This window comes from Equus caballus, chromosome 18 (assembly GCF_041296265.1).
Source record: "Equus caballus isolate H_3958 breed thoroughbred chromosome 18, TB-T2T, whole genome shotgun sequence".
Lineage (NCBI taxonomy): Eukaryota > Metazoa > Chordata > Mammalia > Perissodactyla > Equidae > Equus > Equus caballus.
The window spans coordinates 14,163,194-14,174,536 of record NC_091701.1 but is presented as its reverse complement, the minus strand read 5'-3'; the positions used below and the strand labels follow the sequence as shown (position 1 = coordinate 14,174,536).

General features: G+C 38.8%; 1 long non-coding RNA gene across 1 annotated transcript in view; it reads right to left on the bottom strand.

Moving 5' to 3' along the window:
• Nucleotides 1–850: 850 nt before the first annotated feature.
• LOC138918630 (uncharacterized) overlaps nt 851–11,343 on the bottom strand; it is a 52,367-nt gene continuing 41,874 nt past the window's right edge. The window contains exons 3-4 of the long non-coding RNA XR_011428182.1: nt 2,517–2,611; nt 851–2,303 (exon numbers count right to left, since the gene is read on the bottom strand). This is a non-coding gene — a long non-coding RNA (uncharacterized lncRNA). The remainder of the gene's footprint in view (nt 2,304–2,516; nt 2,612–11,343) is intronic.

Here is an 11,343-nt window from a genome sequence, read left to right as displayed (position 1 = left end):
TAAAAAACTAACATTTTGTTGTTAAGCAAGATTCTGATTTCTGGTTTGAAATATATATACATATTGAGGAAGTATCCATTTATTTATATGAATATTTTAGTAAGAATTTTATGCAACCTGTCTGTTAAATTTTATCAAGTGCTATTTTAGAATACCTTTCACAGACAATGAAAGGATTATATGACTTTTCTCCTTGATCTCTATTAATAGCAAATTTTAATAGGTTTACTAAAATTGAGCCATCCTTGCATTTCTGAAGTAATTGCACTTAATTGTAGTATAGTCTTCTTTCATGTGTTGCTGAATTCTATTTGCTAATGTAACATTTATTTCAAGTTTTTATATCAATATTCATAAGATAGATTGTTTTGTAGCTTTATAGTGCAATATTATCAGTTCAATAATGGCCCCAGAAAAGCAAATTGAAAATTTTACACCTCTCTCAATTCTCTGGCATAATTTAGGCAATATTTGAATGGCTTGATCTTGGAATATTAGCAAAATTTCCCTGGAAACTTGTCAGGGTTGGTGTTTGGGGAGAGTAGCTCTTTGGCATAAATTTTGGTTTCCTCTACCAATATTTAATATGTTTTCTTTCTTCTCAGCTATTTCATTTTGATTATTTCTTCTATGCAATGTTAATGCAGTTTATATTTTTCCCAGTTTTTCAATAAAATAAACCATTGAGAGTAAAGTAAAATGACACTATGAACATATTTTGGTGGGCTCAAGTCTCATCAAAAGAAGGATCCAAGTTAATGATTAATGATCCACAAAACCTTTGTATTTATCTCTGTGAATTCTCTAATTCCTAAATATCAACAAATGACAGAATCAGGAGACAGAGAAAGTAGTTTTATGTGTATATATGTTGTACATGTAATATGTGTATAAGCTGGCTTCTGACAATGTATTTATCAATAATGAATTTCAATTCACTATTATATATTTTCATGAGATCTTATTGTTAATAGGTACATGCAAAATTATTAATTACAACTTTATTATTTGTTAGATAAGGAAATTCTGAAAAGTGCATAACTTGCCCAAAATTTCAAAGTTAATAATGGGTTAAGCTAGAACTGGAGACCATTCCTCAGAATTCTAAGATTATTTCAGCTCTACTATATGCCTTCTTTTTCTCAAAAAGTGTGCAAAATTGTGGAATGACTAATTTTAGTACTATAATTTGTAGTTTAAATGTATACGTGTTTTAAACAGTAATTATTCTTTAAATCAGAAAAGGCTATCATAAGTAAGAAGACACGTTTGTCTTCAATGTGTCTATCAGCATAGGTAACTATATTTAAAAAGTAATTTGTGTAAACTATAGTTAAGATTTGTCATGCATGATTCTGGTCTCTACGATATGCATAAGAAATGCTTATTTAACAACCAAAAGAATGATGTATGAAACTATAAGCAAATGATACAAGATAATGTCATTTGGAGTTCTGCTGTTCATTCAAGGGAACTATTACTGAGGATTGGGAGTGGTGCTGGCAGATTCATGGAGAAGATAGGAGCCTTCCATGGACGTAATAGATATTGATGAAAATTTTGGAATTTGGAGACAATTTTTCAGTTTTCTAATCAGCATAGGTGTGTGCATAGTTGCCAAGATGATATTTAAACAATATAATGGAATAAAGAGTACTGTCTCTCTTAAATTGTCTAGAATTTTAAGCAAAGGAAAGACTACAATGGAAAGTGCCATTTGTATGACTACGTTCAACTAAATGGGTGTGAGACTCTGTACTTTGAGCAGAAATAGAGTCATTTTATGTGTTTTGACAATGAGTGTCATTTCCTTTTTCAGCCATTATGGCCAACATGAGTGGTTGGGATTGGGTTAGGTAAATTAAGGTACCATACATCTGGGGTTTTAGAGGTACATAGAGCCCAGAATTCCATGGGAATTGGGCAATGAGCTACCCAAGCCTGATGTAACTTGAGATATTCATAAAAAACATTTTATAAGCCAAACTTCACCAACATTCTCCCTGGTAACTACCAACACCTTATTATGGCTAGGAAATGTGAGGGGAGAAGAGATGGGAAAAATTAACTCAAGAAAATTCTAATCCTTTATTTTCCAGGTCTTCAATCCTTTTAATATTCTACATATATCATAGCAAGATGTCTCTATACCTCATACTAAACATCAGAAGTCAGAATGATCAGCATAAACAATATAGGAGAAATAGACCTTCTTCACTTTCTTCTTTTCACTTCTATTCATCCAGGACTGTACGTGATACTAAAGTAGGAGAATATTGCCAAGGATACGCTCATGTTGTTAGCTGTGAATGAAAAATATAAGAACTGGCAATTAGAGATATTTTAAGAAATTTCAGTCAAGAAAGGAAGACATATTTGAATTTTTTTTCTGTCTTATTAAACACTTTTTAATTAACATGAATTCTTGTCTGAATATTACCATTCCTCAAGAATATGAACTTACTTGACTATGTCAAGCTTGGTTATTATATAGCAAAGAATGCAATTAATCTTACCACGATTTTGCACTAAATCTTGGTAGAGGAGAAAGGCCATAAAACATAAGTGATGGCAAAAGTCACTGCATCCTTCCAGCCCTCAGTCTCCTCACCTGTGAAAAGAAAGAGTTGGCCAGATTAATGAAAATCCATAACTTCCTGTTGCTTAACTGCTCCTGAAACTCAGGAGGTTGCTCTTTTATTTGTATCTCTTCTAGAGTTGGGGATTTTTCCAAGAAATGTAAGTTTCTGATATGAAGGAGAGGAAGAGTAGTCTTTCAAGATAAGTAAATCATTCTCAAATGATCAGCAGATACAGAGGCAACCAACGTTGCATAATGAATCAAGAATATCTGTTATTTTGAGCACAGTCTCAAATATTCACCATAGATTCACAGCCTTGTTTCCTGACAATAGAAAGTAATCTTCTCCCATTGTATTTACCCCTTTATTATGGGACAGAGACCAAGACTACATTCCACCCAGATCAGCATGAGTTTAGAGATTTCTCTTTGCTGGGTGTGCTGGGGAAAAACCTATTTTCTTTTACCTTGATAGCCTCCATTTCTAAATAGTACACATCCTCCCTTATTATAAAATTTAAAATCAGACACTATAGATTCATTCTAATGACAGGAGATCAACTAGAAAAGTCCACTTATAGAGCAAGATAGCATATTTCTATTATAATATTCGAAATTATGAATGCACTCAGCATTTGTTCTATGGTGCTGTCACCCATTAATCAGTTAGACAGTGAATTCTCATGGCATAGAAATGCAAAAGAGATGTCAATATTCATAATGCTGCAGGAAATACAAATATAAAATGTGTTTTCTGTTCCTCTCCACTGGGAGCTGTAAGTAAAGCTGAGGATATGGGAAGGACAGCTTGTTCACAAACATGAGCACAGCAGCAAGTTGTGTGGGAAGGCAAAGCTCCCAGGATTTTATGGTTCTTAACGGTTCCAGACCTCAAATGTCACTGTCTGTGACTTAACCATGAGTGATAAGAGCCTGCCTTGTCTTTGTCAAAATTTTATTAAGAGCACTGAAAGGCATATTCCCTACCACCTACTACCATGATGCACTGGAAATCTCTAGGACACCATGGCAGGCAGGCAAAGGCTGCTGGTGGTCTCAGAATTATTGCCAACTGCTGAGCTAAAATTGTTGTTTGAAGCACATTCCCATATCTTCATTCAACAAGGTGGAAAACAGCTCGTTGTTTATACATCCTACAGTTATGAGAAAATCCTGAGGGAAAGTTTGCTATGGAAACTCCCACTAAAATGTGGCTAAGTGGCATCAAATTGCAGAAACCACTTTACAACAATTAGAAGTGTTTATGAGCTAGGTACATGGTGAGGGCCATGCACAAATAAAACAAGAGGTAAAAATATCTCAAATTAAATCTCCATGGCAGGAGAGAAAAGGGGCTAAGGTTTTGGAAGTTTTGGAAGAGGAGGTCCTGTATCATACTAAAAATGCTCTTTGGTGCCATAAAATGTACATTACTATTTTAAAAATAGTAACGCTACTCCCACTTTCCATTTCTCTAATGAGAATTGTCATCATATTTTGTCTAAAAAGCTGTAAATATTTAAAAGTCATAATGGAGTGGAAAGAGAGGTTGTTTTTAATGAAAAGCAGCATTCTAGAACATTTGTCCTGAAAGGTGACCTGGAGCTGCTCATTAAAATACAGTGTGTATTTGTGCCTTGCTCAGAGTGGCAAATGTGTTAACTGAACTAGGATTCTGGAGACAGGCATCCAGATTTGCCACTATGGGCTGGGTCATCCTGGGCAGTTTATTACATCTTGAGAGATAGCTCTTATTATCTAAAGAATGAGCACAATGATCTCAGCACCACTTACCTCATAAATTGGTGGTAAGAATAACGGAAGATAACTGCTATCAAGGCATTTTGATTGAACTATAACAGAGTAGGTAGAATGTTAATAATTTGTTCATTTATTCAACAAGGCTTTTACTGAATATCTAGGATGTGATGGGCACTACTTTAGGGGCAAGGAACTCAGTGTTTAATCAGTTCTCGCCCTTATAAACTTGTATCTTAGTGAACGAGAAAAATATGAATAAATGAACAAATAAATATATAATATCAGGTAGTTGGGAAACAATAAAGCAGGGGAAGGAAATACAGAGTGATTGCGTTTGAGTGCAGAAACTCTTCTGGATAAGTTGTCAGTGAAGATTTTTCTGAAGAGGGGATATTTGAGTAGCGATCTTAATTACTTAAGTGATGAGCTGTGTGAAGATCTGGGGCAGGAGAGTTAGTGACTGACGGTGCAGCAAGTACAAAGAATTGAAGTGCGAACGTATGTGATGTGTTTGAGCAATAACAAGAAGGCCAGTGGGGCTGGAGCAGAGAAAGAAGAGTAGTAATACATGACATTGGGAAGGCAACCAGCACAAATCATGTGCGAGACCATCATAATGACAGGATGCTATTTTCAGTGTGATAGGAAACTACTGGAAGATTGTGAGAGCCCATGCCCTGATTTCCGCTTTCAAAGGATTATTTTGGCTGCCAGGCAAGAGTAGAAATTGAGCCTTCTGCAATAGTCCAGTTGTCAGATGATGGTGGTTTGGACTGTGGTAGGTGCAGTGGAGGGAATAGATTTGGAACATGCTTTGAAGGTATAGTCTAATGAGTTGTGAGAGAAATTCCTTGGGTGTTAGTGGAGTAGACCCCTGCGTGTTGCTGTGGCTGCTCCCTGGGTACAAGTAGGAAGGGCAGTGACTCTACGTTTCCGGACTCCTCTGACCTAGTAGATGCCTCCATCCATGCAGGTTGTTTTGAACTAAACTTAGGGTACCTCTGGGAGGAACTGGGAAGGTAATGGGCAACTGCATCTACTCACTTGCAATCTTGACCTTATTTACTTTTCACCTAATTTGTTTGCTGGTTGGTAATAAATCAAAGTGAAAGGAACGTCTAATTCAGTAGAAAATATAATCTATTTTCTTAGTGAAAAAAAAGAAGCAAGGAAATTTGTTGAGAGCAAGGTGCTGGAGAGCCCATTTTGATTATGTAAAGTGAGGAGAGGTGTAAAATAGTTATATCTGAGAATGGGAAAGTAAATTGACTAGGGAAATGTAGTGAGATTAAGAAGCATGATAATGATCAACTTGAAGTTAGCAGTGATTGTTTAGCATTATACCAGTTAGCATGGCTGTGTATTTTTCATATCCATGTACATCTGCTTGCAATCAGGAGCACAGTAGTTAGAGAGCTGGATTTAAACACGGTGGGGTTTTCCTGGAAGTAGGATGCAGGAAAAAGGGAGTTGAAGAGCCATGGAATGTAACTTGAGTATGGGGGTATGAGTGAGCAGTAACAGACACTGAAAAAGTGCTTGGGTCGATAGATTGAAGAACTATTGGAGTAAACAGACCAGAAGGAATATTCTAGAAAGATAGAAAGTGCTCAGAAGTAGAATCTTTGAAATTGGTGGTGCCATGATTGGTAATTGACCAGGTTTTGGTATGGCCCTGGGCATGGGTGGCTACACAGACTCTACAGCTTCAACAGGGAAGGTATTCAGCAAGTATTTTTGACTGATGCTTGATTCTAATAGGGGCTTCCATATCAACTTTGAGACCCCAAATTCTTTGTAGAGCATTTTTATTTATGTTTTTGGTCCCTTTTTCAAGCATATGTTAAGCCTGAAGTGTCTGGCATATTTTCTCTGAGAACATGAAATAATGGGGCAAATTCTTTGTCTGTAAAGCTCATAGATAACATAGATTGTTCTGGATATTTCTGAGACTTCAACTCTCAAGTGTGAAAGCACTCTTTATTAGAGATCAAAATTCCATGATCTAACATGAACTGGTCCTTGCAGATTTTAATTCATTTATTTCCTCTTCCTCTCACCTCCCTCCTCCTTCTCTTTTTTTTGCCCTCTCTCCTTCTTTGTTTCCAGATAGATAAATACAGATAAATACAAGTAAATGAATTGAGAGGTAGATAAATAGGTAAATAAAATATTTTAGTAATAGACTTTAATTATCCTTTTGCACTCAAATTTACCTGAAATGCCCTGTGAATCAAATTACATCACTGCTACATGGCAGCAGCTTTTTAGCATCAAAAGGGATTATATAGCCATGGAATAAATATATCCCTAAGACTTATGAGACATCAGGTTGTAGGTCCATAACTCCCAGGAAAACAGATATAAAAACAAATTGCCCTGTGTTATAGACAAAGACAAATTAGCATAAGAGGTATAATTATATGCTAACATGATTTAATATTTTTATCTGAATACACCAGAACTTGCACATCAACATTGAGAGTTTCCCCATCAAAGTAGCCACCTTGGTAGGTTATATATTAGATATTTGTCCTAGTGATGTTGATATTGTTCTGGACATTTTGTGAGCTATTCTGGGCTTACCTTTAAAGAACTTCCTTTTGAGTATTTTTAATGGTGCTGAATCATATTTTTAAAGTAAGATTTGACTACTGGAGCCAACTTAAGGCAATTTGGATCTGGGGTTGACAGGTGATGGTTTTAAGAGATTTGAATCATAGATAAGGAATGACTTCAGTAAAATCATGGACTTGTCTACTTGCGAGTATTGTAAACCAAATCTGAAGGCACTTCATAAAGAGAGAAGACTAATATTTTGAGCTATGGTCCCACAAATCAACTGAATGCCTGACCTACTAAAGTGACCATTTTCAGTGGAGAGCTCTCCTTTGGAGCCTTTTGCTTTCTGATCCAAAGGAGAGCAAAGAGTAAGGATGCTTGATATTAAACATCCAGTTTCCCTATTTCACAGTCCACAGTCCACAGAGTTACCGTTAAAAAGCATTTTATTCTGCAACAAAATTAAAATAGTTGATACCAGAATGAGGCCATGGTTGAATTCCTGGGGAATCGTCTGCCTTCTGCCCTGTGAAATGCCAAAGCAGCAGAGAAAGATGAATGTATTCGCAGCATCAGCACGGGTCCTTTCTCCCACAGAATGAATGCATTTCAAGAACTTCTCCCTCAGAGCATGGCTGGTTCAGCCCACGACTGTCTGTTCTTGAAAACAGAGGCTAAAAGGACGGCCACCTTATACACTCGGATAGCAGGAACACTGGATTTGTTAGTGATCAAAGCTTGCGCTGTGCGAGTCCTGATGTTATTTTTAACGTCCCAAGCTCCTTCACCTGTGATTCTCAGTAAAGCTATTATCCAGAATGTTGTTAGAAGTGGATTTGATAAAAGTTTGGCCTCCGGAACATCAGGCGTTCCTGCTCTTTGCTCTCTTGTGGGTCAGGAACAAATCCTTCCTCACTCCTCCTCTCATGTCCAATATCTATTAGGTAGGTGAGGCTGTTTTCCTCTTCAGTTTCTCTGTTCTAGTTCTGCTGATCTTTGAAAGAAATAAAAGTATTTCAAAGGTATTATGCCTACCTAAGTGTGACAATCCTGTTGTTAATATAAAAGTGATACACACTTTGGTCAAGGGACTTTTTTTCTCGAAGTTCTTTTACTATATTACTTTATTTCTATCTCCCTGAAAACATAAGCATCCAATTCCATGAAATTGGGAATAATTCAATGTTCTTGGGTAAGTTGGTTTTTTTCCTAGTTATAATGTCTGTTTGTTTTATTTAGGGAATTGAGGGATGGTGATGACACTGGCATTGATGACAACCTTGTCAAGATTAAGAAGGAAGTCCCTGGAGATGAAGGAACTGGATCAATAGGAAATTTTTCCAAAGACTGGGGCTCTATTTTGCCACTGGTAGGGCAATAGGAGTAACAGTAGTAACAAGGACAGCAATGAATATTGACACCTATTAAGAATCTACTCTGTACTCTACATTTTTTGCATCTCTTTTCCCATTTGATCTTCACATCATTATGTGGTACCAACAATATTTTACAGATGAAAATAGCAGAGCACAGAGAGCTTAAGTGACTGCCCAATGTAACGTTTGGAACGTGGCAGAGCTGGGATATGAACCCAAGCAGTCTGACTCCACCGCCCCCACGCTTTCCTATTAATGCTGCTCTGTCTCCCTAACTTGCCTAACTAGAACATGTGCTTCTGAGAGTGAAGAACTTTCCTCCTGAAATTGGTAATAAGGATGGGGGGGCAGGCAGGAATGGAGTATGATGGGGAAAGCATGTTCAAAATTCTAGCCTTGACAGACTCCCTGACCCTGCAAAGACGAGGTTAGTTACCTAACTGTTCCCATAGCACTTCCTACTTACCCCATCACAGCTCTTCATTCTGTATGTTAGTTTCCTGGTGCCTGACTGTCTCTTCCAGTAGACTCTAATTAATTTGAAAGTAAGGACTACATTTTGTTCAAAATTGGGGCTATAATATCTAGAAAAGTAACTAAAATATAATAGACACTTGGTAAATATCTGTTGAATTGGTTAATGATAACAAACGGAATGGGGACATGTAATACATACAAAAATGATTTAAACCTGATTCTAGGATGCTAGCAAGCACATTGAGCTGCCAGTTTCCTTTTTCTGTGCAGCTAGTATAGTTCTTATCTTTCTGCCTTTCTCCGTAGGCCAACAGGGCTGTATGTGCAATGGGTACATACATATATTACATACATATGCATATTTTTGTATTTTTAAAATATATACAAATATCTTATACATGCAGAAGACTGTGGCCTCAACACTTCAAAAATTCATGTGTTTTGGCTCCTTAGTTATCTGTGCTGTACCAATGCCAGTAAGAAAATAGTGAAATTTAGGATCCTTGGTCTTTGGCCAAAAGAATTGGCCGTGAGTTAAAATAATCAGAACACAAGGATTTTAATTTTTCAGCTTTCCTCATGAAACTGCAAAGTGAATGTGAAGAAGGCATTGGGTGCTAGTACTCAGCACCAGGTGGGTTGAGTTGCAACAGGTAGGTCACACACTTGAGTTAGTGTTAGAAGTTAGAAGCTTAGTGTTAGCTTCTATTACTTTAGGAGATAACTAAGAGCACCTGAGATCCAGCAGACACATTGCTTTCTTCTGCCTTCTCATTCCTGCGCCTGCTGCTTGGATTCCTCGTTGAACGGCCTTCACCTTGCCGTTGTCTGAGTTCCTGAGCCCTCTTGCTGAGCTCATAGTATGGTTCCCTGTCTGCATCTCTTGCCCCTCACTGTGCTTCCCCCATTCCTGGCAATTTTTTTGCTTAGGACCACCTGCCAAACCCTTTGCCCATTCTCTTTGCCTTGACCTGAACACTCTGGATATGTTGACCTGCCTTATGTCTGACTCACTTCTTATCCTGACCCCCATTGATATTTTAGTGGGCCTGAATTGCCTGTCTCAGTAGATACCTGTACCCACCTTGATCACTTTCACCCAAGTCAATCTCACCAAGCCCACTAGCACTGATCTGAGGCTGGTGGCTAGCTGGTCTCTGTCCTCACATTAGTGGTGATGCTCTTGTGCTTTTGTTTGCTAAATCTCCAACTCCATGCTCCCTGTTAGGAAATTTCTTCCTTCTTGCTTCTTCTAATTGCCTATGCTGTTTTAGAAATGGGCTTTTTTCCACTTGGAATTCCCCTTCTCTTTATTCCTACCCATTCTGCATAGGCAGACTCAGCCTAAAACCAATCTTGTGGTCTCTGAACTTAGGAAACGTTCAGCTCCCCCCAAAATAATTACCTTCTCATCTGTGGCCTTATTCCAACTATAAAAACCCTAGAGCAGTCACTCTTATAGTATGGCCCCAGGACCAGCAGCAGGTGCATTACCTGGGAACTTTTTAGAAATGCAATTTTTGCAGAGGAATGACATCAGCAAGATGGCTGAATAAAACATCACTCGCTCATATCCCCCCTCAACAAAAACAATTTGGCATCCATCCAGGGACAAAAGTGCCTTTGTAGGAGCTTTGGGATTCAGGTAGGAGACTGTGAATGCCCAAAACAGTCCAAGAATGAGGAGAGCTGCTTTGGAACACAGATCTGTACTCAGGCAAAAGACTCACCCACCACGGTCTAGACTATAGACCTGGAAACAGCTCCACAGCCCTGAGGATTTGGTTACAACTCCATTTGTCTTTGGTTCTGTCACCAGCACCACACACCATGGGACCTGGAGAAATCTTGCCCACCCTTGTGCTGGTAATAGACATATAGACCTCTGTCCTGGCTGTGGACCCTGAAGTGGCCCGTGAACTGGCTCCAGCCCCTCTCAGTCATAATCTAGAAGCCCTGGGAGAACAGTGAATTACACTATCACCCACAGCTGAGAAAGCCTTTGCGGAAGCCTGGGAGGCCAGTGGGAAAGTTCCAGCACACAGTTGAAGCAAAAAAAATATGAGAGTAGAAACATTGGAGAGGGTAGGAGGAGCAATTTGACTTCACCTGCATCACCGCTCTCCCTAGGTGGCACAGCTCAGTGCCAAAAGACCTTCTTGGCCTATGATTTCTCCTGTGAGGGAAAGTGAGAGTGTGTCAGTAAGCACCTAAATTCCCCAGCTGTGCAGGATGCCACCAGAGAGGCCCATTTCTTTCTCATCTCATCCAGAGTACTGAGTTGTCAGCTGCATGACTGGGGGATGGTGAGGGCTGGGAGAACAGAAGCCAGGGCTCAGAACAGAATGTATCAAAGGGACTCCACATCCCTTGACCACGTTCCTCTGGTCCCTGCATCAGGGATTCCCTTGGGAGCCCACCCATGAGCCACTGGGATTGCCTCACCTACAGATTTCCCAGCTGGTCTATGGGCATCCTCAGTGCTCTGTGCACCTCATGCACACACACCCCTATCCCATGGCCAACTCCCTATGTGCACTCCTGATGGCAGCATGAGTGAGCTTTTGCAGGTGGCTAGTGAGCATG